We start from the raw sequence: 24,726 nt of genomic DNA on the forward strand, positions 1-24,726 counted from the left end.
TTATGGTTAAAATTTTAAACATGTTAATTCCAGACAGGTTATTGAAATTAACGTCACATTTATCATTTTGTAAAGTGAAAATATCAGCTATATGTTTTAGTTTTAAAGTAATGCACTAATTTTGAAGGTTTTAGCATTTAGACACACATGCCACAGTTCATTATGGGTTAGGGTAACTATAGAGCCTAGAGTGCAACTTTAGACCACGGGTCTGGGGGCCATTGCATTCTATTAAAAAGAAATCAAAGATAAATGAAAAAACAAATATAAATGCTGTATTCATACTGCCATGGACACTGCCATCTAGATGGCAGTGTTCATGGCAGTATGAATACCAAGTACCACACATTCATAAAGTGCTGAATCTACTTAACAAACAGAATTTTCCGTTTTCAAATTGCCATTTTTTACAAATGAAAATACATATTTATTTGTAAAACCCACCACACATTTCAATAAGTTGTGTGTTATACCGACCAACCAACCGGAAACTAATTTACCCATAATGCACTGTGGCATGTGTGCCTAAATACTAAAACCTTCAAAATTAGTACATTACTTAACATACACAACACAACTAAAACATATAGCTGATATTTTCACTTTATAAAATGACTGACATGACATTAATTTAAATAACTTCTACGGAATTAGTTTGTTTAAATTTTTAACCATAAGTCAAAACTGACTTGGTTGATATGCCGGCGAGTCTGTATGATGTGAAGAGAAATTGTCTTTATTTTCCCCTCCCTCTTCCTTTTGATCTTTTCTTTTCTTTCTCTCTGGTCACCAGGCCTCTTTTGCTGAGAGAAGACTGATCTGACACAGAAGCGCTGCCTCGTTGTTGTGTCAGTAGCTGCTAGTGTACTGAAGTCAGTACTGAAAGTTATTGGTTTAGCTTTTATCTGTAAATTCCGCTAAATTTTGTTATGGGTTTATCACTTTAGCTTTATAAAAGTTAACTTTCAGTTAGCGGATTAACTATTATCAAAGCTAACTTTTTGCTTAGCTGTGCCCATCACTGCCTGAAAGACATCACAGGACCCCTGCTGGACACCCTGCAGTTTGCCTACTGGGCAAACAGGTCATTTGAATTGCAGTCAACATGGGTCTGCATTACATCCTGCAGCACCTGGGTGTGGCAGAGACATATGTAAGGATCCTGTTCGTGGACTTCAGCTCACTGTTCAACACCATTATTCCCGACATTCTCCACAAAAAACTCTCCAACCTCTCTGTGCCAGCTCCCACCTGTCAGTGGATCTCCAACTTCCTGACAGACAGGACACAGCAGGTGAGGCTGGGGAGCATGACATCCAGCACACAGACAATCAGCACTGGTGCCCCTCAGGTGTGTGTGTTCTCACGACTGCTCTTCTCCTTCTACACAAAAGACTGCACCTCAGGGAACCCCTTTATAACTCCTGAAGTTTGCAGATGACACCGCCATCACTGGACTCACCCAAGATGGTGGTGTGGCCACATACAGACAGAAGGTGGAACAGTTGGTTCTCTGGTGTGGTCAGAACAACCTGGAGCTGAACCCGCTCAAGACTGTAGACAAGATAGACTTCAGGAGGAACCCACCATCAGCTCCCCCCACCCCCCACCCCTCCATCCTCAATAACACTCTGCCTACTGTGTACACTTTCTGGTTCCTGGGATCCACCATCTCCCAAGATGTGAAGTGGACCTCCCACATAAACTCCATCAGGAAAAAAGGCACAGCAGAGGATGTACTTCTCAGACAGCTCAGGAAGTTCAACCTGCCCCAGAAACTGCTCATCATCTTCTACAAAACCATCATCCAGCCTGTCCTGTGCATCTCCATCTCTGTTTGGTTTCCTTCTGCCTCCAAACATGACAGGCACAGACTTTAATGAACTGTCAGGTCTGCAGAAAAAAAAAAAAAATCATCAGAACCAATCTGTCCTCCATCCAGGACTTATAACATCTCCTCACACCCTGGACACACACTGTTTAACCTCCTCCCCTCTGGTTGACGTTACCGAGCTCTGGATGTCAAAACAATGAGACACAGAAACAACTTCTTTCCACAGGCCATCACACTGATGAACAATTTAACCTGCCAAAAACCTCACTAATTCATTTACCTCATGTACAACTTAACTTCAGTCTGTTGTCTGTTTCACGCATTCTTTTTTTCTCTTATTGCACATTTTGTTTTACTTGCACATTTCACATTCAAATGTGCCCCGGAACACAGTACAGATATTAAGAATGCAGGTAAAATGTGGCCAGAACACAGCAGGAATCCCCACAATGCTGGTAGAAAGCAGCAGGAATATGCAGAATGCTCTGAAGCTCTGAGACGCTTTGACTCACGCTGACACACTGTGTTTTCAGTGTGTTTGCGCAAGGTTCACGTCGAGTGCACACGACTGTATGCCACAGACTTTGCACATTACTGTATGTCCACTGTACACCCCGAACGGGATGCACCAGGGTGCCGTCCGGCTCATCTGGGGCACAATCAGGACTTGCTGGCAGGATTTGGCATGCCTGAACCATTTTGCGGTTCCCTCGAACGTGATCAGAATGCTCCAAATGCTGTTCAGATGCCATATCAAATGCTTAGAATGCAGTCAGACTGCACTTCGACCGCCGTTCGAGCTTTTTCCACCTCAGAACACACCTCGCAAATTGCGAGCATGTGCTCTACATTCGGGCTGGCTGTGCAGATGAGCCAGACTGTTTGGAATGCACTCAGATAGCTGCTGGAGGTTTTCGAATGCGCCTTGACTTTGCTTGAATGGGGGTCACATTTTCGGTCGGCATTTGGGCTCATTCAGCCTCTAGTGTGATGGAGGCATAAGCAGCACCTTAAAAATTGATTAAGCTCCTTTTTTTTTTTTTCTTTCTTTTTTTTTTGTTGCACTGTCACACTTTTTTTTGTATTTAAGCTGTTTGTTGTTTTGAAAGCTGTTGTTTTGTTTTTGTGTATAGCTGTTTGGAAAGTGCCATCAGAATTTCATTGAGGGAATGCAATGACAATAAAGGACAATAAGCTTCTATTCTATTCTTACTGTGACACTCATTCAAACACATTTCCCCCAACTGACTTTCATTCCCCCCATCCAGATCATATCTCCATCTCTTCAACCAGCTCTCTACTTTCACACTGATCACAATGTAATCTGCAGACATCATAGTCCAAGAAGACTCCTTTTTTTATCTTGTCTGTCAATCTCTGCATCACCACTGTAAACAAGAAGGGGCTCAGACCTGATCCATTATGTAATTGTACCTCCACCTTGAATGCATCTGTCATTTATACTGTGTGTCCTAATTCTGTGCCACTCCAGAGTCACTCATACAATACCACAACTCTACTTTTGCTACCCTATCATAAGCTTTCTCTAAATCCATGAACACCCAATGTAACACCTTCTGGCCTTCTCTATACTTCTCCATCAGCACTGTTAAGCCTAATTTCCACGTTTCCATCAGTTTGCAGGTGGTCTCCACACAGAAATCGGGAAGCAGATGGCATCTGAAGAAGCAAAAAGGGGCCGAGCTGAAACTGGCAGTGACCTTGCCACTGCTGACACTTATTCATGGGATGGAATATTTCACTGCCTTCTTGCTGTGTTGCCATGGTGAGCTTTAGGATAACAGATCTAGTACAGATCTGCATCAGTGTTTGGTACAAATGTAATGCCGTCAGCTTGTAGCAGGATTCCCAAGATGTTGCAGATGGTTAAGCCGGTTAAGCTGTTGGAAGCTTGTCAGTGACCAGTCGGCTTCCAGATGATTTCCATTGGCATCAAAACTTTGAACCGCCCAAAATTTTGTTCTGGATTATCCAGATACTCCAGATGATGGGTGACACACTCCAGGATGACCATGTACGAGGTCTGTTAGAAAAGTATCGGACCTTTTTCTTTTTTCAAAAACCTGATGGATTTGAATCACATGTGCTTGCATGAGCCAACCTTGAACCTTCATGCGCATGCGTGATATTTTTCACACCTGTTGGTTGCATCATTTGCTTGTAAGCAGCATTTGTGTGAGGATGGGTGGAGTCGCTCATCGTTTTTTCTTTGCAAGGAAATGGCGGAACGACTGGAGCAGCGGGACCGCATCAAATTTTGCCAGAAACTGGGCGACAGCCAGGTGGAAACCATTCGGATTATTCAGACGGCTTTCGGTGACGATGCTATGGGCATCACACAGATTAAGGAGCGGTACAACCGGTTTAAAGACGGCCACGCAATGGTGGAGAGTGCGCCGTGCTCCGGGCGGCCATCAACACGCTGAAATGACCAGATCATTTCCAAAGTGAACGCTGTGGTAATGTGGGGCTGTCGTGTAACTATCCGAGAAATTGTGGAAGAGGTGGACATCAGTACTTTTTCGGCACATTCCACTGTGACAGAAGATTTTGCCATGAAAAGAGTTGCAGCGAAATTCATCGGCACGAAGCTGATGGCGGAACAAAAGCACCACCGTGTTGAAGTCTCACAGGACATGTTGTGACATGCCCAGCTCTTGCACCATTCAGAAGATTCAGACAGCTTTCAGTGGCTTTTCAGTCATGTGACTATCCGAGAAATTGTGGACGAGCTGGGCATGTTGCAACATGTCCTGTGAGGCTTCAACACGGTGGCACTTTTGTTCCGCCATCATCTTCGTGCCGATGAATTTCGCTGCAACTCTTTTCATGGCCAAATCTTCTGTCACAGTGGAATGTGCAGAAAAAGTACTGATATCCACCTCTTCCACAATTTTTCGGATAGTCACACGACGGTCCCACATTACCACAGCGTTCACTTTGGAAATGATCTGGTCATTTCAGCATGTTGATGGCCGCCCGGAGTGCGGCGCGCTCTCCACCATTGTGCGGACGTCTTTAAACTGGTTGTACCGCTCCTTAATCTGTGTGATGCCCATAGCATTGTCACCGAAAGCCATCTGAATAATCCGAATGGTTTCCACCTGGCTGTCGCCCAGTTTCTGGCAAAATTTGATGCAGTCGCGCTGCTCCAGTCGTTCCACCATTTCCTTGCAAATAAAAAATGTCAAGCGACTCCACCCATCCTCACACAAAGGCTGCTTTCAAGCAAATGACGCAACCGACAGGTATGAAAAAAATCACGCATGCGCACGAAGGTTCAAGGTTGGCTCATGCAAGCACACATGATTCAAATCTATCAGGTTTTTGAAAAAAATAAAAAGGTCCGATACTTGTCTAACAGACCTCGTATGCTTGCAGATGGATTGTGGCGGGGTTGGTGATTGCCCTGTGACTTTGCCGTTTTGCAATTTTCCTATCAAGACGCCACCTGCAACCTAATAGGATGCATGTAGACAGGGGGATTTAGGAAAAACATTGCATCTGTAGTGCTCTTTTTCAGCATGAAACCAGGTTGCTGCTTGGACATCTTTAGCCTTTTTCTACACCAAGGTTCCGCTACTCTTTCTCATAACTTCATGCTATGGCTGATTAACTTTATTAACTTTAGTTACTGTCATTCTGCACATCTCCTTTGTTCTCAAAAATCCAAACCGGTAGTTTTCCAGATCTCCATCCAGTGTCTGCCTCACCGCCTCCTGAATTTTATCACAGTTTTCCTCCTTCAGCTTACTACATCTCATATTTCTCTTCTTCATCTCTAAAGTCCTGTTACAAACCCACAATTTAATGCTGGCTATGCTCCAGTATTCATGACAACCATTTCAATCACTTTGGATAAATATACCACCATCTGCCCTTCCACATTCCTTTCCTTGGTATGATGCCTCCCTGTGCTCATTGCTCAATCACCACTCTTTCATGCTTGGGTACATGCTCTTCCACCTCAAACCAGAAATCTTTCTCCACCTCACAACCTACTTATGGGGCATATGCACTGATGACATTCATCATCACACCTTGAATTTCCAACTTCACACTCATGAACCTGTCACTCACTCACTTAACCTCAAACACATTCTTAATACACTCTTCTGTTAAAATTAACCCTACACCATTTCTCCTCCCATCCACACCATGATAAAATAATTTTAACCCACCTCCGATGCTACTGGCCTTTCTTTCTTTCCACGCGGTCTCTTATCCAAACAGTATATGTATCTGCCTCCTCTATCAATCAACCAGCTCTCTCCCTTTAGAAGTCATGTTGCCAAAATTTAAAGTTCAGACTTTCACTTCCACACTTCTAACTATCCTCTTCTTCTTTGTTCAACAATAGCCCAATTTACACTGGCACCCTGATGAGCAACAGCACCAGTGGTGGACCGATCCTGTATGAAAATTCAATTTGTGATCTTCGTCTTTGGTTTGGTAAAATTTATGCCAAGTGCCCTTCCTGACACACCCCAGCTCATTTATCCGGGCCTGAGACCAGCACTCTAAATGTATTGGCTTATGCAGCCAATATGACTGACATTTAACAAAATATATGGTGTGTGCCCTTCCTACTTCTTCCCTCCTCATTTACCCGGGCTTGGGACCGGCACTCAGAATGTACTGGCTGTACACCCCATGTGGCTGAGTTACAATTTTCACAACATAAAACTTGTTTTTTTTTTAAAGAGTGTTAAGTACTTCATGCCAAAATCCAAACTGGTACACTAACTAAAACCTGTTTGCACTAATCACCCTTCAATTATGTATGAACAGAAAACTATTCTCACAGCAGAGTTATGTCTGTGTGCAATTCCTATGCAAATGTGCATGTCTTTGATTCCTTCCCACACCAGTGATTCTGAGTGAACCTGCTTACTTCAACAAGCTCAATCTGAGCAGATGTTGGTTTAGCTTCTGTAATCCTTACAGGTAGATTGCCCACTGCCTTCTACACTCTGGGCTTCCAGGAAAAGATAAAATGGGAACATTATACTGTGCTTAGTGCACACTATGAAGGATCCTGGGAGGACACAGACAAGAATCCGTCTTCCATTTTATTATTTCCTTTCACCCCAGACTCCCACATTAAGCGTATTTGCTATTTGTAATAATTTGGCTATTACTCACTAAAACATTTCTCAAGTTTCCTTGTTGTTGTCCTGTCCAAAGGAGGGCATTCTGGTAATAAATTTCAGAGCAAATTTCAGTTAATTTTAATTAAATGAAATTTGTAGATTTCCTTTGGGCTCACTTACGGGACCATGAATACTTGCTTATGTAATCAATACAGCTTACTTTTAATTTTGGTGAAACTGGATTCACGCAGACAATCACAATTTGCCTAAATACAGCTGTCCTTTGAAGTGGTGAAAGTAAAGAGTGTCCAAAATACAGACAACTTTTATGAAGACCAGGGGCCTCATGTATAAAGACTTGTATGGATTTCCTACTAAAACATGGCATACGTTAAAACCCAGACACTGGGATAGACACAAAAATATTCAGATGTATCAAAGTGTGCATAGATATGGTTCCATTTGTGCTTCCCATTGAACGTGGCATTGAGTGTGGAACCAACCTCCTCCCTGGCCACGCCTCATTTAAAAAACAACATGAACACCAAAAACAAATTATGCTATAGACGACTGGAAATTATGTGGAGACACACAGGGATAGTTTATATGTTACGCAGTTCAATGGATTAATCATGAAACTGTAAAAATGTTCATGAGAGCGACGGAACATGTGTGTGTGAGGCCGACATGATGTGAGCTTAAAAAGGTGAGGCGCGCCTCCGCTGTGTGTGACATTCACAACTTACACACATGTTTATTGACAAATACGTAACACAGGAAGCCTGTTAACCCTTATAGGCTCTTCAGTTTTTCTTACACAGGAAGTCCCGCTGGGTCTCATGGACCCATTGCATTTTGGGGCTTTTAATTCAACATTATCAAATCTTTTTTTGTTAAAATACTCAGCAGACGTTGACTTTATCCCAATTGCAAGTAATATAAACACCACATATTTTAAATATGTCCCTATTACCTTTGTTAAATCACATTCATGAATAGAAATGCCACTCGGTTTTGTTTTTTGTTTTTGTGTTGGTTTTTTTTTTATTAAAATGTAAGAAAATAAGGATATGCATCATGAAACAGGCATAACTGAAAATAAATAACAAATGTACAAATGAAGCAAGTATTTCCAAAACCATAGTGTATTATTTATTTGAATTTCATTAGAAATTCAACCTACTCAGGTCAGTTTACACATAACATCTGTCTGAACAACACATTAGCCCCATTTTCACACCAGACTATACCACACATGAGGGGCAGAGTTTCACTGTGTGTTTACTGCATATATACTTCTTCCTCTGCATCACCAGCAAAACCCTCTGTCTGTTGCAATATCAACTGTAAGCAGCCTGGACAAGGTCCAAAATCAAAGTGTCCTTATTAGTCTCCCTAGGGAGAAATTTGTCTTTGGCAGAGGGGTCAGAGGGTTCGCTTTGCCATGTTGATCAGTTGTGGTATGTTACCTTTCTGATAGAGCTATTCAGTGTTCACAGTTGTGAATCTTGCACAACCTTGCGGCCCGTGACTCACGCGAGAGGTCTGTTTCAGCAGAGTTCCGGTTCAGGGCACAATGCAAACATACCTCATGAAGTATGGACAACAAAACAACATTTGGGCACAGCAGAAGTTCAACACAGGTGCTACACCTCCTCTAGATAACTATCTCAATTCAAGAGTACGTTTCATCATTATAACCACTCGTGAACTCGCTGGATCAACGCCATCCACATCCTCGCTTGCCATATTGTTTACATGACTTTGAAACGATGGAACTCTGCTGGCGCTATGGTGCATTTTGAGAAGCATAGGGGGATTATGGGAAATGTTGAAGTACCAAAATTATAGTGTCAGGTCCCCAAGGTTGTTTCCCGCAAGACAGAGGGAAAATATGTGGGAATGTGGGTGCAGTTCCCGAGCAAGGTTGCAACATTGTGTGGGAACAGAAGGTGCACACTGTGGGTGCTCACACCAAGGGCCCTTTCACCTGTGGACCTATGATTTACACACTTTCACTAGCCCCGGGTCCAGCGGACTCAAAGACCCTGTATGTAGTATGAATGTGAAGGGGGGTATACGGGGAGTGCGTCATTGAAAATGTTTTATGATTCATGTTCCTCACAGAAAATGAGCCAAGGCCAGTGAATCTTAGTTTGAAAAAATAATTATTTGTATAATTTATCTTAAGCTAAAAACTGAAAACACATCCCACAGACCTGAAGACGTTATAAAGGTTTAGAAGTTCTGCAGCTCTCACCATCAACCAAAAATAAAAAGACATTAAGAATAATAATAAATACCATATTTGACTGCGCACATGCACAAACGTGCCAGCGCTGGTTTACGTTCAGATCAATTACACAAATACACTATTTACACAGCAAGCAGCTGCCATCGTGCACTGTACCAGCCACCAGCCTAATGCGCATTTGCGCATCACATATCATGTGAGCATGTATGCAATCAATAGCTCCAATCTCATGGAAATCGGCTGTCACTGCAAATGATGCTTTAATGTTGGAATGTGATGCACCTGATGACATTTGGATGATTGCGTTCCACACAGCTGGCATGGCTTGGCTCAAGATTGACTGGCACGCTCCTGACTGATCAGCTAGGTCACGCGGGAATGCCCCTGTTTCTAGGAAACGCAGCATGGTCAGCGCCTGTGTGGGCACAGACAACTGCCTGGCTCCTCACCATATTGAGCTCTGGGATAGCCGCAGTTTGATGTGCAACTCCAGTATCAGTGGCCTTGGTAATCAAAATTGGTTTATGACCCAATTATTGTCATTTGCAAATCCTTGCATTCCCTGAATACATGCTTACATCAGATTGCACCATTTGCAACATCATCCTTAGCAGCTTTCATTAGCTTCAGAGTTACTCCCAAGGCAGTTTGCCAATTCCTACAAGGGAGTGACCTCCACACTGGAGTAGCACTGAAAGTCTCAGAAGCAGTTTCACATCATGCTAAAGATACATGCAGCTAGCTTGAAAATAAACTTACAAATTTTGTTTGCAAACAAAATATCTATTCTGGTAATATGTGTTCATCATATAATGTGAAATGTACACCAAATAACAAGTCAAATCACCACAAAATCCACAATCCAGATCAGATCCAGATCAAACTTTGTCAGGTGACAGTGAGTGCCAGTCTGCACCTCACCTCCAAATATGACAGTGATTAGGGAACGTTTGATTAAGATATAATGTAAACTATACATCAAATGGGGTTTTCAATGTTAAATTTAAATGGCCACAAAATATGTAACTTGGATCAGATCCAGATCAAACGTTCTCAGTTGATAAAGGATATCACCCTACATAAGGCTGTAGTCTTACACACCTCTCTGCAGCTTCTCTCCCCCTGCCATCCCCTCATTACCCCATCCCCGTAGAGACGGTGCTTGCTCCCAGACCACCAACAACCAGTAAAAATCTATTTAAGCATAAAAATTCAAAAAGAAAAAATAATATCGCACCTTCAACTGCACCACAGACTAAAACAGTTAAATGTGGTCTATTAAACATTAGGTCTCTCTCTTCTAAGTCCCTGTTAGTAAATGATATAATAATTGATCAACATATTGATTTATTCTGCCTTACAGAAACCTGGTTACAGCAGGATGAATATGTTAGTTTAAATGAGTCAACACCCCCGAGTCACACTAACTGCCAGAATGCTTGTAGCACAGGCCGAGGCGGAGGATTAGCAGCAATCTTCCATCCCAGCTTATTAATTAATCAAAAACCCAGACAGAGCTTTAATTCATTTGAAAGCTTGACTCTTAGTCTTGTCCATCCAAATTGGAAGTCCCAAAAACCAGTTTTATTTGTTATTATCTATCGTCCACCTGGTCGTTACTGTGAGTTTCTCTGTGAATTTTCAGACCTTTTGTCTGACTTAGTGCTTAGCTCAGATAAGATAATTATAGTGGGCGATTTTAACATCCACACAGATGCTGAGAATGACAGCCTCAACACTGCATTTAATCTATTATTAGACTCAATTGGCTTTGCTGAAAATGTAAATGAGTCCACCCACCACTTTAATCATATCTTAGATCTTGTTCTGACTTATGGTATGGAAATTGAAGACTTAACAGTATTCCCTGAAAACTCCCTTCTGTCTGATCATTTCTTAATAACATTTACATTTACTCTGATGGACTACCCAGCAGTGGGGAATAAGTTTCATTACACTAGAAGTCTTTCAGAAAGCGCTGTAACTAGGTTTAAGGATATGATTCCTTCTTTATGTTCTCTAATGCCATATACCAACACAGTGCAGAGTAGCTACCTAAACTCTGTAAGTGAGATAGAGTATCTCGTCAATAGTTTTACATCCTCATTGAAGACAACTTTGGATGCTGTAGCTCCTCTGAAAAAGAGAGCTTTAAATCAGAAGTGCCTGACTCCGTGGTATAACTCACAAACTCGCAGCTTAAAGCAGATAACCCGTAAGTTGGAGAGGAAATGGCGTCTCACTAATTTAGAAGATCTTCACTTAGCCTGGAAAAAGAGTCTGTTGCTCTATAAAAAAGCCCTCTGTAAAGCTAGGACATCTTACTACTCATCACCAATTGAAGAAAATAAGAACAACCCCAGGTTTCTTTTCAGCACTGTAGCCAGGCTGACAAAGAGTCAGAGCTCTATTGAGCCGAGTATTCCTTTAACTTTAACTAGTAATGACTTCATGACTTTCTTTGCTAATAAAATTTTAACTATTAGAGAAAAAATTACTCATAACCATCCCAAAGATGTATCGTTATCTTTGGCTGCTTTCAGTGATGCCGGTATTTGGTTAGACTCTTTCTCTCAGATTGTTCTGTCTGAGTTGTTTTCATTAGTTACTTCATCCAAACCATCAACATGTCTATTAGACCCCATTCCTACCAGGCTGCTCAAGGAAGCCCTACCATTATTTAATGCTTCGATCTTAAATATGATCAATCTATCTTTATTAGTTGGCTATGTACCACAGGCTTTTAAGGTGGCAGTAATTAAACCATTACTTAAAAAGCCATCACTTGACCCAGCTATCTTAGCTAATTATAGGCCAATCTCCAACCTTCCTTTTCTCTCAAAAATTCTTGAAAGGGTAGTTGTAAAACAGCTAACTGATCATCTGCAGAGGAATGGTCTATTTGAAGAGTTTCAGTCAGGTTTTAGAATTCATCATAGTACAGAAACAGCATTAGTGAAGGTTACAAATGATCTTCTTATGGCCTCAGACAGTGGACTCATCTCTGTACTTGTTCTGTTAGACCTCAGTGCTGCTTTTGATACTGTTGACCATAAAATTATATTACAGAGATTAGAGCATGCCATAGGTATTAAAGGCACTGCGCTGCGGTGGTTTGAATCATATTTATCTAATAGATTACAATTTGTTCATGTAAATGGGGAATCTTCTTCACAGACTAAGGTTAATTATGGAGTTCCACAAGGTTCTGTGCTAGGACCAATTTTATTCATGCTTCCCTTAGGCAGGATTATTAGACGGCATTGCTTAAATTTTCATTGTTACGCAGATGATACCCAGCTTTATCTATCCATGAAGCCAGAGGACACACACCAATTAGCTAAACTGCAGGATTGTCTTACAGACATAAAGACATGGATGACCTCTAATTTCCTGCTTTTAAACTCAGATAAAACTGAAGTTATTGTACTTGGCCCCACAAATCTTAGAAACATGGTGTCTAACCAGATCCTTACTCTGGATGGCATTACCCTGACCTCTAGTAATACTGTGAGAAATCTTGGAGTCATTTTTGATCAGGATATGTCATTCAAAGCGCATATTAAACAAATATGTAGGACTGCTTTTTTGCATTTACGCAATATCTCTAAAATTAGAAAGGTCTTGTCTCAGAGTGATGTTGAAAAACTAATTCATGCATTTATTTCCTCTAGGCTGGACTATTGTAATTCATTATTATCAGGTTGTCCTAAAAGTTCCCTGAAAAGCCTTCAGTTAATTCAAAATGCTGCAGCTAGAGTACTGACAGGGACTAGAAGGAGAGAGCATATCTCACCCATATTGGCCTCTCTTCATTGGCTTCCTGTTAATTCTAGAATAGAATTTAAAATTCTTCTTCTTACTTATAAGGTTTTGAATAATCAGGTCCCATCTTATCTTAGGGACCTCATAGTACCATATCACCCCAATAGAGTGCTTCACTCTCAGACTGCAGGCTTACTTGTAGTTCCTAGGGTTTGTAAGAGTAGAATGGGAGGCAGAGCCTTCAGCTTTCAGGCTCCTCTCCTGTGGAACCAGCTCCCAATTCAGATCAGGGAGATAGACACCCTCTCTACTTTTAAGATTAGGCTTAAAACTTTCCTTTTTGCTAAAACTTATAGTTAGGGCTGGATCAGGTGACCCTGAACCATCCCTTAGTTATGCTGCTGTAGACTTAGACTGCTGGAGGGTTCCCATGATGCACTGAGTGTTTCTTTCTCTTTTTGCTCTGTATGCACCACTCTGCATTTAATCATTAGTGACTGATCTCTGCTCCCCTCCACAGCATGTCTTTTTCCTGGTTCTCTCCCTCAGCCCCAACCAGTCCCAGCAGAAGACTGCCCCTCGCTGAGCCTGGTTCTGCTGGAGGTTTCGTCCTGTTAAAAGGGAGTTTTTCCTTCCCACTGTCGCCAAGTGCTTGCTCACAGGGGGTCGTTTTGACCGTTGGGGTTTTTACGTAATTATTGTATGGCCTTGCCTTACAATATAAAGCGCCTTGGGGGAACTGTTTGTTGTGATTTGGCGCTATATAAATTGATTGACTATTGACTATAAGGCTTTCACGTGTGAAAGAAATTCGATCTTTTTTAACAGAGTTAGGAATTTTTGAAAATTCATTTGATGTTAAAAGGGATTCTTCCTTGATTTTGACATTTGACGTATGACCTTGAAAACTGAATCAGTTCTTGGCTATCAGGTTATGAATCTTAAGTAAAAAATTCATAACAACATATGAAAAATTGTGGGCTCCAGGCTGTTCAACAACAAACACACACACAAACAAACAGACAAACAAACAAATGAGTCCAACACATAACCTCCTCCAACTTTGTTGGCACGTGATAAAATCGCCAAGTTACAATTTTGGATAAAGTTAGTTTACCCAGCCAAAGTGTGACTGAGTGATCAGGAAACAACTCTGATATCTCAGGTAAAATGACTAACTCTGAAATGTTTATGCATCTTTAACTTCCATCCAGACATGGGGTCAAATACTTTTCATTGTATTTAAATACAAATACAGTGGTCCCTCGCTATATCGCAGTTCACCTTTCGCGGCCTCGAGTTGCGCAGATTTTTTAGTGCAATTTTGCACGCTTCTTCTTTTTTTTTAAACAGCGCATTGTGTTCTGCGTCCTCATCAGGCGGGCCGGTCGGCATCACCGTGATTGCTCTGCCTCCGATGCACTTACGCTGCAGCGGGCCACTCACACCGCCTCACTGTCTGCTGTGCGGAGTTGCGGCCAAAACCTGGCAACAGGTCCAGAGACTACGCTTGCTGTTTTGATGCAGAGCGCTCCAACAGCCTGCAAGGATAGAATTCTTGTGGAAAAATCCGCAGCGCTGCATGGTCTCGGTAACCGCAGCCACAGAGCTCCGTGGCCACTGGGAGAAGTTTGTGTCTTTTTAATGACTTGGCTTCTTTGCGGGTCCCGCATCCGTCCCGCAATGGTAACACTGGAGGCAGTGAGCAAACAAAGAGCACGTGCATTGTGTTCTGCATGTGTCTGTTTATAAGAATCTTCTCGCCCAGAAGAAAAAAACAGCGCCAACAACTACCCATAACTGTGTTCTTCACTCGGAAAAAGACACCTGCAGCGAGGTTTGACTCAGTGGAAAAACACGCCGTGGAGCGGCGCCACGACGCTGAGGCGCGATCAGAGGAACTGTGAAATACTGGTGAGTCAATATTAATAATTTCTTATGTGTCCAACCTTGTAGGTTGATCGTTAAATTTAAATTTGTTAGTTCTAAAAGCCATCATAATTATTTATAGGAAAATGTTCTATTTTTATTTCTGAAACAAATGTTTGGGCCTGAAAACAGGTTTTGATCTTTGGTTTCATTCTATAATACTGGACTTATTTTTCTACTAAGGTTTGAACTTTGAGTGTTTACACATGAGAAAAAAGTGAGAAAATCTTAATGCCTGTTTGAGAAAAGTGTATAAAGTGTGTAGTGAGGGGTTTTACAGCCTTAAAACGTCTATAATAATTGTAAAAAAAATAACGCTGACTACTTCGCGGATTTCGCCTATCGTGGGCTATTTTTAGAACGTAACTCCCGCAATAAATGAGGGACCACTGTACAAATACTTTACATTTTCGAATTCCAAATACAAATACTTTGTACTTTTTCAAATACAAATACAAATACTTTCTATGAACTATAAACAACAAATCAACACAAAAACTGATAAACCGGTGACAATTTATTGTGAAAATAGCATGACCAAATACTATTGATAAGTAAAAGATTGAATGTTTTTCACATATTCACTATTATAATATCACAGGCAACAATCAAACTATCACAATCTATATTCAACACGGTGTCACAGAGATTCCCAAGTTTGAAAAGTATTTGAAAAAGTATTTGGAAATACTTGTGATCGGCGATGTATTTGAAATACAAATACTTTGAATTCAAAATCAGAAAATACAAATACTCCGAAAAATGTATTTAAGTATTTTCAAATACAAATACTTTTGTATTTGGCCCCATGTCTGCTTCCATCATATATGTTTCCAAATGAAACAAGATGTGGGATTTCATATTTGGGACACATTTGATTGAGCAGTTGAAAAACAGGAAGGGCTTAGTTACCATGGGAAAACTGGAAACAACATTGCTTTGAACCATATTGTAGTGTTTTGGCGCCTCCACCTACACCTTCTTTACCTCCACTGCTGGACCTGCCACTTTCACATAAAACCCACTTGAGAGAGAGAGAGAGACCCACTGCATAAGTGGCCCCGTTTACATGCACACTAAAAACCTGATCGTTATCTGATTACTGGAGTTATCTGATTATTCAAGTGGTCATGCAAACTGAAAATGTGATATGCTTCTATTGGATAACAACATATGATTATGATGAATTAGATTAGCACACCCAGGTTTTTCCACAATAGTTCGATTTTCTTTGGTACGTTTAGACACAGCACTGTCTTTTTCTTCAAGACATGGAGCTGCGCTTTCTCCTTCCTCCATTTTCAAAGAAATCCAACAAACAGACTGAAATCATGTAAACCAGGTTTTTCCTATTATCACATTACTGCAGTGCATGTAAATGTATCACATCAGATTATTACTGTTATCTGAATATTATCGTAATCTCAACAGGGCCACTGCTTATCCCCAGAAACTGCATTGTGAACCAGATAAGAGTGTAGGAGGAACACTGAATTGGACGTCAGTCCATGACAGTCCATGTCACTCCAGCCAAGACCGACACAGTGCATCCGGAAAGTATTCACAATGTTTCACTTTTTCACATTTTGTAATGTCACAGCCTCATTCCAAAATGGATGAAATGCATATGTTTACTCAAATTTCTACACACAATACCCCGTAATGACAATGTGAATTATTTTTGAGAAATCACATGTGCATAGGTATTCGCAACCTTTGCCATGAAGTTCGACATTGAGCTCAGCTGCATCCTGTTTCTAACAGTCATCCTTGAGATGTTTCTACAGCTTAACTGGAGTCCACATGGGGTAAATTCAGTTGGTTGGACATGATTTGAAAAGGCACACAGCTGTCTACATATAAGATCCCACAGCTGACAGTGCATGTTGTTAGAAGGAAAGGTGATGTAACACAGTGGTAAACATACCACTGTCCCAGCTTTTTTGAAACATGTTGCAGGCATCCATTTTAAAATGAGTAAATATTTGTACAAAAACAATCAAGTTTATCAGTTTGAACATTAAATATCTTGTCTTTGTGGTGTATTCAATTGAATATAGGTTGAAGAGGATTTGCAAATCATTGTATTCTGTTTTTATTTACATTTTACACAACGTCCCAACTTCATTGGAATTGGGGCTGTATAAATATGTGCAAACCCTACTTAGATTTATTCAAATGCACAATTGCCGCTGGAACAAAACTACTCCTGTAGCGTTTTATACTACACCTTGGGACTTTGAACCTATGGCCAGAAGGTAGGAGCTGAAATTCATTAGCCAGAGGGTGGGAGTCATCAATTGTGATGCAGCTGGCTAACCGCTGTAATTGTTTGGTGTACAAGGACTCTAAACTCAGCTGCGCGCAACACGCACACGCGTAGGATGAGGGGAGACATGTGCACACAACGGACCAGGGGAGACACACCCACACACATATAGGAGGCACGAGATGAATACAGAACATAACATAAAACCTACAGGACACACATCATGGGCAAACAGACAGATGACAAACCAAAAATATACAAAAGAACCAAAAGCCACAGACCAATTGGCCGCTGGGGTGGAACCACCACACATGAGGCTGTAATTGCTGCCAAAAGTGCATCAAGTATTACGCAAAGGGTGTTAATATGAGGTCTGTTAGAAAAGTATCCGACCTTATTATTTTTTTAAAAAAGCATATGGATTTGAATCACGTGTGATTACATCAGCCAAGCTTGAACCCTCGTGGGCATGTGAGAGTTTTTTCACGCCTGTCGGTGACGTCATTCGCCTGTGAGCACGCCTTGTGGAAGGAGTCGTCCAGCCCCCTCGTCAGAATTCCTTTGTCTGAGAAGTTGCTGAGAGACTGGCGCTGTGCCTGATCAAAATTTTTTCAAAAACTGTGAGGCACATCCGAGTGGACACCATTCGAGAAATTCAGCTGGTTTTCTGTGAAAATTTTAACGGCTGATGAGAAATTTTGGATTGTTTCTATCGCTGTAAGGACTTCCCACGGAGCGGGTCATCGCGCAGCACTCCGAGGCGACGTCGTCATCCTGTTTCAAGCTGAAAACCTCCAAATTTAAGCCTCTGTTGACCCAGGATGTCGTGAGAGAACAGAGAACTTTCAGAAGAGGTCGGAATCAGCAGTTTATCCGGACATTCCACTGTTAAAGGAGATTTTTTTAATGAAAGACGTGCGGACGGATTGGCGTGTCGGCTCGCAGCCAGCGCGGCGTGCCCGCCACAGGCAAAACACCTCCGTTGGAAGCCTTAAGGATGAGTTGGAACATGCCCTGCTGTTAAACAATTTCTCAGATACTCACTCAACTGAAAGCCACCAAAAGCCACCTGGATTTTACAAATGGTTATCAACACGGAGGTGTTTTTCTGTGGCGGGCGCGCCATGCGACGCGCCAATCCATCCGCATGTCTTTCATTAAAAAAATCTCCTTTAACAGTGGAATGTCCGGATAAACTGCTGATTCCGACCTCTTCTGAAAGTTCTCTGTTCTCTCACGACGTCCTGGGTCAACAGAGGCTTAAATTTGGAGGTTTTCAGCTTGAAACAGGATGACGACGTCACCTCGGAGTGCTGCGCGACATCCCGCTCAGTGGGAAGTCCTTACAGCGATAGAAACAATCCAAAATCTCTCATCAGCCATTAAAATTTTCACAGAAAACCAGCTGAATTTCTCGAATGGCGTCCACTCGGATGTGCCTCACAGTTTTTGAAAAAATTTTGATCAAGCACAGCGCCAGTCTCTCAGCAACTTCTCAGACAATGAAAATCCGACGAGGGGGCTGGACCATTCCTTCCACAAGGTGTGCTCACAGGCGAATGACGTCACCGACAGGCGTGAAAAAACCACGCATGCGCACGAGGGTTCAAGCTTGGCTGATGTAATCACATGTGATTCAAATCCATATAGTTTTTTTTTAAATAAAACTGTCGGTTTCTTTTCTAATAGACCTTGTATTTCTATACATGTGATTTCTTAGTTTTTATTTTTTTTTAAAATGTGCAAGAATGTAAAAAAAAAAAACAAAAAAAAAAACTTTTTCACTGTCATTATTGGGTGTCGTGAGTAGAATTTAGATGGAGAAAAAAAAATGAATTTTTACTCCACTTTGGAATAAGGCTGTAACATAACATAATGTGGAAAAAAGGAAGTGCTGTGAATAATTTCTGGATGCACAGTATCCATCTACAGCTGGGTGGACTGTGACATTGCAGATGGAGTGTCTTGCCCAAGGACACAGACAGGTAGTCTGCAGTAGACACACTTTGAACTGAACCCTGGTCTACACATTGGCAGTCCAACTCATCAACAACAACAGGAGTAATAGAAGGTTTGTCAGCCACTACGAGTGACAAAGTAATAAACACTTTTATCATATTACATAATTTACTGATTGCTAAATTTGATTAGATTAAATAATATATATGCATATTATATAATTACTTTGATTCTCTTCGGCTGCTCCCTTGTTTGCACTCGGGGTCGCCACAGCAAATCTGAGGTGGATCTCCATGTTGAATTGGCACAAGTTTTACACCGGATGCCCTTCCTGACGCAACTCCACATTACATGGAGAAATGTGGCAAGGGTGGGGTTTGAACCAGGAACCTTCCGCACTGAAACCAAGTGCACAAACCACTTGGCCACCACCCCTGCATATTATATAATTAACTGATTGCTAAATTTGGTTGGATTAAATAATATATATGTCCCAGTGGAATGGACATGTCAATGAAGAGAACAAGGAATTTTTAAATATAAATATAATATAAAGTCATTGTTTTTTTTAACATTTATTTAATACATCCCGATAAACAGCAGCACATTTCAAGCACAGACACAAATTAACCTGGAAAAGTAGCTTTCTCTTTTCAGTGTAACTTTCAGGACAAAGAAAAAAGCAAAGTAAGATGTGGAAAGTGAGAAGAGGGGACAGAATGTGAAAAAAGCAATGCAATGTAGGTCACAGAGCAGACAAGTTTTCCATGGATTTCTCCTGAAAATAAGACATTCTGTCTCAAATCACCATAAAAAACAATGTATTACACAAGACTGTCTATTTGGATGTACTTCCAGTCAACATTAAAGATCAGGGAGAATTTTAATCTAGGATACAAAACAATGCCCAGCGGTAATCCCTCTGCAACAACAGGCTCACCTGCTCAAGTGCCACATCCATTCTTGTGCAAAGAGCCCGAGGCAGCGTGATTGAACTTTTGAAATATTTCACCGCCAGCACAACAAGAAACCTCTTTGAGACGATAAGCATGAATCAGGACGGTGACAAACTGGCTGGAAAGTCAAACAGAGAGTAACCAGAGCAGGCCATTTTATGACAAGGGGGACAGTGTTGGCCTTTGATGCCAAGTGTAGCTGTTGAAAGGTGTCCATTTTCAAGCTGTAATCACTAACATCAAGTGCACTGCTATTTGAACGCCAGTGACGAGAGCTGTAAGGTGTTCATGGTCAGGTTCTTTAAGTTGAAGGCCATCTCAATTACAGGTGATTGTCCAAAGGAATGTCTGATGGTACACAAGATGTGGATTTTCTGACTCAAAATATATCAACAAAAAGAAAAAAGAAAAAAATGAGATGCACTGAAAAAAGTGAAACACAGTGCACTTCATTCAAAGTACTTATGTACATTGGTCTAATGGAAAATTGTGGTTTCCAGTTTAAATCTGCTGGAATCACTTTACAAAATCATAAATATACATTGTGAGAAACTCAAAAAATTAGCTGTAACAAATAACATCAATTTTTTTAAGTTGATCCAAAGTAGCATTTTTTTCAGTGTGTGCAAATGTAAAATGTTTCAAACTCAAACAATAGTGAAACTAAGTGAAATAGTTCAGCAACTATAAACCAAAAGAAAATTAAGAGTGCTGATAGGATATAGGTTATTTTTCTGTGTTAAAGTCAGGGATTCAAACTTGAATTTCAATTTCAGTATGAGTTTGTTTTGGATTCCACCTTTTAAAATTCTCATTCTTTATTAGAACCAAAAGAAACATTGGTTAATATTATTCCATGTAAGGCTGGCTGACATAACAATATGTATCTTTCAGATGTTATAAAATGTTAATTGATATCAATTTCAATTTATTTCATTTATATAGGATCAAATGGCACCAAGGTTAGTAGCAGAACCTTAAAATCAGATCTTACAGGGACAGGAAGCCAGTGAAGAGATGTGGTTAAACATTCTGCTTCCTGTCAAAAGTCTGGAAGCAGCATTTTGAACCAATTGGAGATCATGTTGGACTGCAGAAGAATCAGAAAATAGAACATTGCAGTAGTCCAGTCTAGAAGAAACAAATGGATGAATCAGGGTCTCAGCATCAGCCACAGACAGGATGGGATGAATCTTCGCTATATTTCGCAGGTGGAAGAAAGCAGTCTGCGTAATATCTCTAATGTGGAGATCAAAAGACAATGTAGGATCAAAAATTACCCCAAGGTTCCTCACTTTGTCAGTGTGATGTATGACACACAAGCCTAGGCTAAGCATTAGCTGGTCAAATCGATGCCGATGTCTCACTGGACCAAGAATGATCATTTCAGTCTTATCAGAGTTTAAAAGTACAAAATTGCTGGACATCCAGCTTTTTACTGATACAAGGCAATCTTCTAATGATTTTATGTGGATGAGATGACCAGCAGTTATTGCCATGTATAACTGAGTATCAACAGCATAGCAATGAAAGGTAATCCCAAAACACCGCAGTATGTGCCCAAAGGGGGCTATATAAAGGGAGAAAAGCAGGTGCCTAAGACAGACCCCTGTGGAACCCCACATTTCATGTCACTAAGGTTAGAGGTAGTGTTATTATGCAAAACACAGTGAGAATGACTGGTCAGGTATGATGTCAAACATGCAAGGGCATTCCCAGTCATCCTAAAATGATTCTCCAGCCTACTGAATAGAATATGATGATCCACAGTAGCAAACACAGCACCAAGATCGAACAGCACCAGAACCGTAGTGGTGTCCGAATTCATTGCAAGCAGAAGATCATTCACCACTTTAATGAGAGCTGTCTCTGTGGAATGATATTTTCTAAAAGCAGACTGCAGTGGCTCAAAAAGATTATTCTCAGTAAGGTCGCCCACGAGCTGCTATGAAACCACTTTTTCCAGACTTTTAGAGGAAAATAATAGATTTGATATCGGCCTATTTTTCAATAGTTTTTCAATATACTAGGGTCAAGATTAGATTTCTTAAATAATGGTTTAATCACTGGAGCTTTGAAACATTTAGGAACAGATGAGAGATTAATCATTTCCAGCACAGTTGATCCAAGAGTGGGCCACAGGTCCTTAAACAGTTTTGTTGGTATAGGCTCAAATAAGCAGGTTGTGCTTTTTGTAGACATTACAAGATTCGTCACCACGCCTAGAGATTCTATCAAATTCTGTAGGTCTAGTTGATACCTCAGTGATGGCACCCACCTTCATAGCAGGGTGTAGTGGCTGGGTTAAGGCATGCTGGGATATGTTTAACCTAATTTCTTCTATTTTCTTCTCAAAGTAATCCAAGAAATCTTGTGCTGTAAAAGGAGAGCAACTGACAGATGGTTGTCCATATATAAGTATCGCCACTGTGTCGAACAAGAACTTTGAGTTATGCTTTTTTTGTTGATCAAATCAGAGTAATAGGCCCACTTTGTAGCCAGGTTTCACATAACCCAATCATATCTAAGTGATTATCCATAATTAGATCATTAATCAGCAATGATTTTGAGGACAGTGATCTTATCTTAAGACCCAGACAAAGGACCTCTTTGTGTTTAGTTGTGGTTCCAGAGTAGCATATATAAGATGCCTGGAAGTTTAGGTTTGAGACATTCCACGAGGGTTGCAGGTAGCAGACACGAAATATTTGATATTTCTGGAACATCCAACAGGCCATCCTCAATTTCAATGTCATCCAGTGTAGTCATGGGTATTAAGTTTGCAAAGCATATCCCTCTATGATTTTTATGGATATGCCTGTGGAAACAGGGCACAGTCTCAACTGGACAAATTTCTCTCCCTGCCACATAAACTGCACTATCACCATAGTGGATTTTCTGAACTAATTTCCCTGCTAAGCTAATGGATTCTACATCCACATTTGTCATAAGCCTTGCAGGGTCTCTAATCACCTGCTCCGTGGCTTGCTGTAAAGTCTTAATGTTACTCTCCCTGTAGAGCTCTATCGATGTTTGCAGACAAGATGGCGGCACCTTCCCCAGTAGCCTTGCTGCCTACAAAATTGTACCAGCTACCTATTTAATGATGTCAGCCTGCTAAACACCTCATCATTACCCCAGGAGGGGACCAGAGACTATTGATGCTGACACATCTTTCTGGCAAGGTCACAAGTCCTCTGTATGTCCATTTTTGTGACTTCAGAGTGCTTCATTCTGACATCATTGGCGCTGACGTGACTAACTGTGTGGCTGTATCTAGTGTCATGTTCCTTTGTCTGTCTACCCTTCTGCAGTGTCAGCACCCTAAGATGAGAGGCAATGCTCTGGCCCCAGGAATACATTTAACTTCAGCCGGCGTCTGTAACCTAACTTTGTGAGTGATAGAATACCCTATCACTAAAGCATGGCGTTTTGGCCTGGAGATAGGAGTGGAAGTCACCTGTGGGCTCAAAGAAGTAACAACAGGCATATCCAAAGGAGAAGACCGGTTCACAGTTCCCAATGGCGAGTGTGATCAGGGATCGGGGTAATATAGGTTATATTTTAGTCCATAGCCTTAGGATTAAGGCTATGGACTAGGTTAGGCTAGACTGTGCACGGCACATTGTTTAGCCTCACTGGAGCTAGCTAACTATTTCCAACAATATTTGTTTTTGCATGCTAGCCTGCTGATCAAATATTGATGAAGCTGGTGTATATAAACAATATTGTGCAAGGTACTTTAGACATATTGTTTATGTCTAAAGTACCTTGCACAATATTTACCTCCTATGGTTAGAAACAGGGAGCCCACACCATAATTAACTTGTAGTAAGTCCCTTCGGCTGCTCCCTTGTTTGCACTCGGGGTCGCCACAGCAAATTCAAGGTGGATCTGCATGTTGAATTGGCACAGACTTTACGCCGGATGCCTTTCCTGATGCAACTCCACATTACATGGAGAAATGTGGCAGGGGTGGGATTTGAACCCGTAGCCTTCTGAACTGAAAACATGCGCATTAACCACTTGGCCACCACCCCTGCTACCATATTTAACTTCTACTGCTTTTTAATTATGCTTTGCCATTCAAACATGACATTCAGAGAAAGAAGTCGGCACCAAGTAGAACCAATACAACTATGAGACAAAGTAATCAACAACACTGACAACAAATATTTTTTGGTTGACTTAGAATTATCGTTTTGATGTGACGTATTATAAAACCCACGCAATCCGATCCCAGATGAGTGGTTGAAGATGTATGTATTATAAAACCACATAGCATGAATGTTCATTTTTGACTGCAGTGCATTGCAAGAAGTGATTGGGTAGTATCACCTCCATTACCTGTCATGACTGCATTCTATAATAATGAAGAAGAACAGCATATAAACAAGTGCAAAACAGAGAGAAAGTCCAAATGTAGAATAGGTTAAAAAAAGAAAGAAAAAATACCAAAAAATTTGACACATTTGGGAGCATATCACCAAAAATATACCAATGAAACAAGTTGAATGCTCACTCTGTACAGCAGAGATGTCATTTCTCAGCATCTCTATGGTGATGCATTAGTATGTGGAAGGCGAGCACCCTGGAGTCGTTTTGTCTAGGTTGCATTGTTACGTTTTAGCAAGTTAAACTACTGT

The 24,726-nt window shown here is 41.1% G+C and overlaps 1 protein-coding gene and 1 long non-coding RNA gene across 3 annotated transcripts in view; both read right to left on the minus strand.

Moving 5' to 3' along the window:
* Positions 1–24,726, minus strand: part of wnt7bb (wingless-type MMTV integration site family, member 7Bb) — a 162,637-nt gene that overhangs the window by 86,858 nt on the left and 51,053 nt on the right. The gene's annotated exons all lie outside the window — the stretch shown is intronic.
* On the minus strand, positions 1,351–23,051 carry LOC117515461. Its single transcript, XR_004562155.1, has 3 exons — positions 22,782–23,051; positions 1,556–1,570; positions 1,351–1,362 (listed from the first exon to the last, which is right to left on the minus strand). It is a non-coding gene; the product is annotated as an uncharacterized LOC117515461 (long non-coding RNA).

Source organism: Thalassophryne amazonica, chromosome 8, assembly GCF_902500255.1.
Source record: "Thalassophryne amazonica chromosome 8, fThaAma1.1, whole genome shotgun sequence".
In the NCBI taxonomy this organism is placed as follows: Eukaryota; Metazoa; Chordata; class Actinopteri; order Batrachoidiformes; family Batrachoididae; genus Thalassophryne; species Thalassophryne amazonica.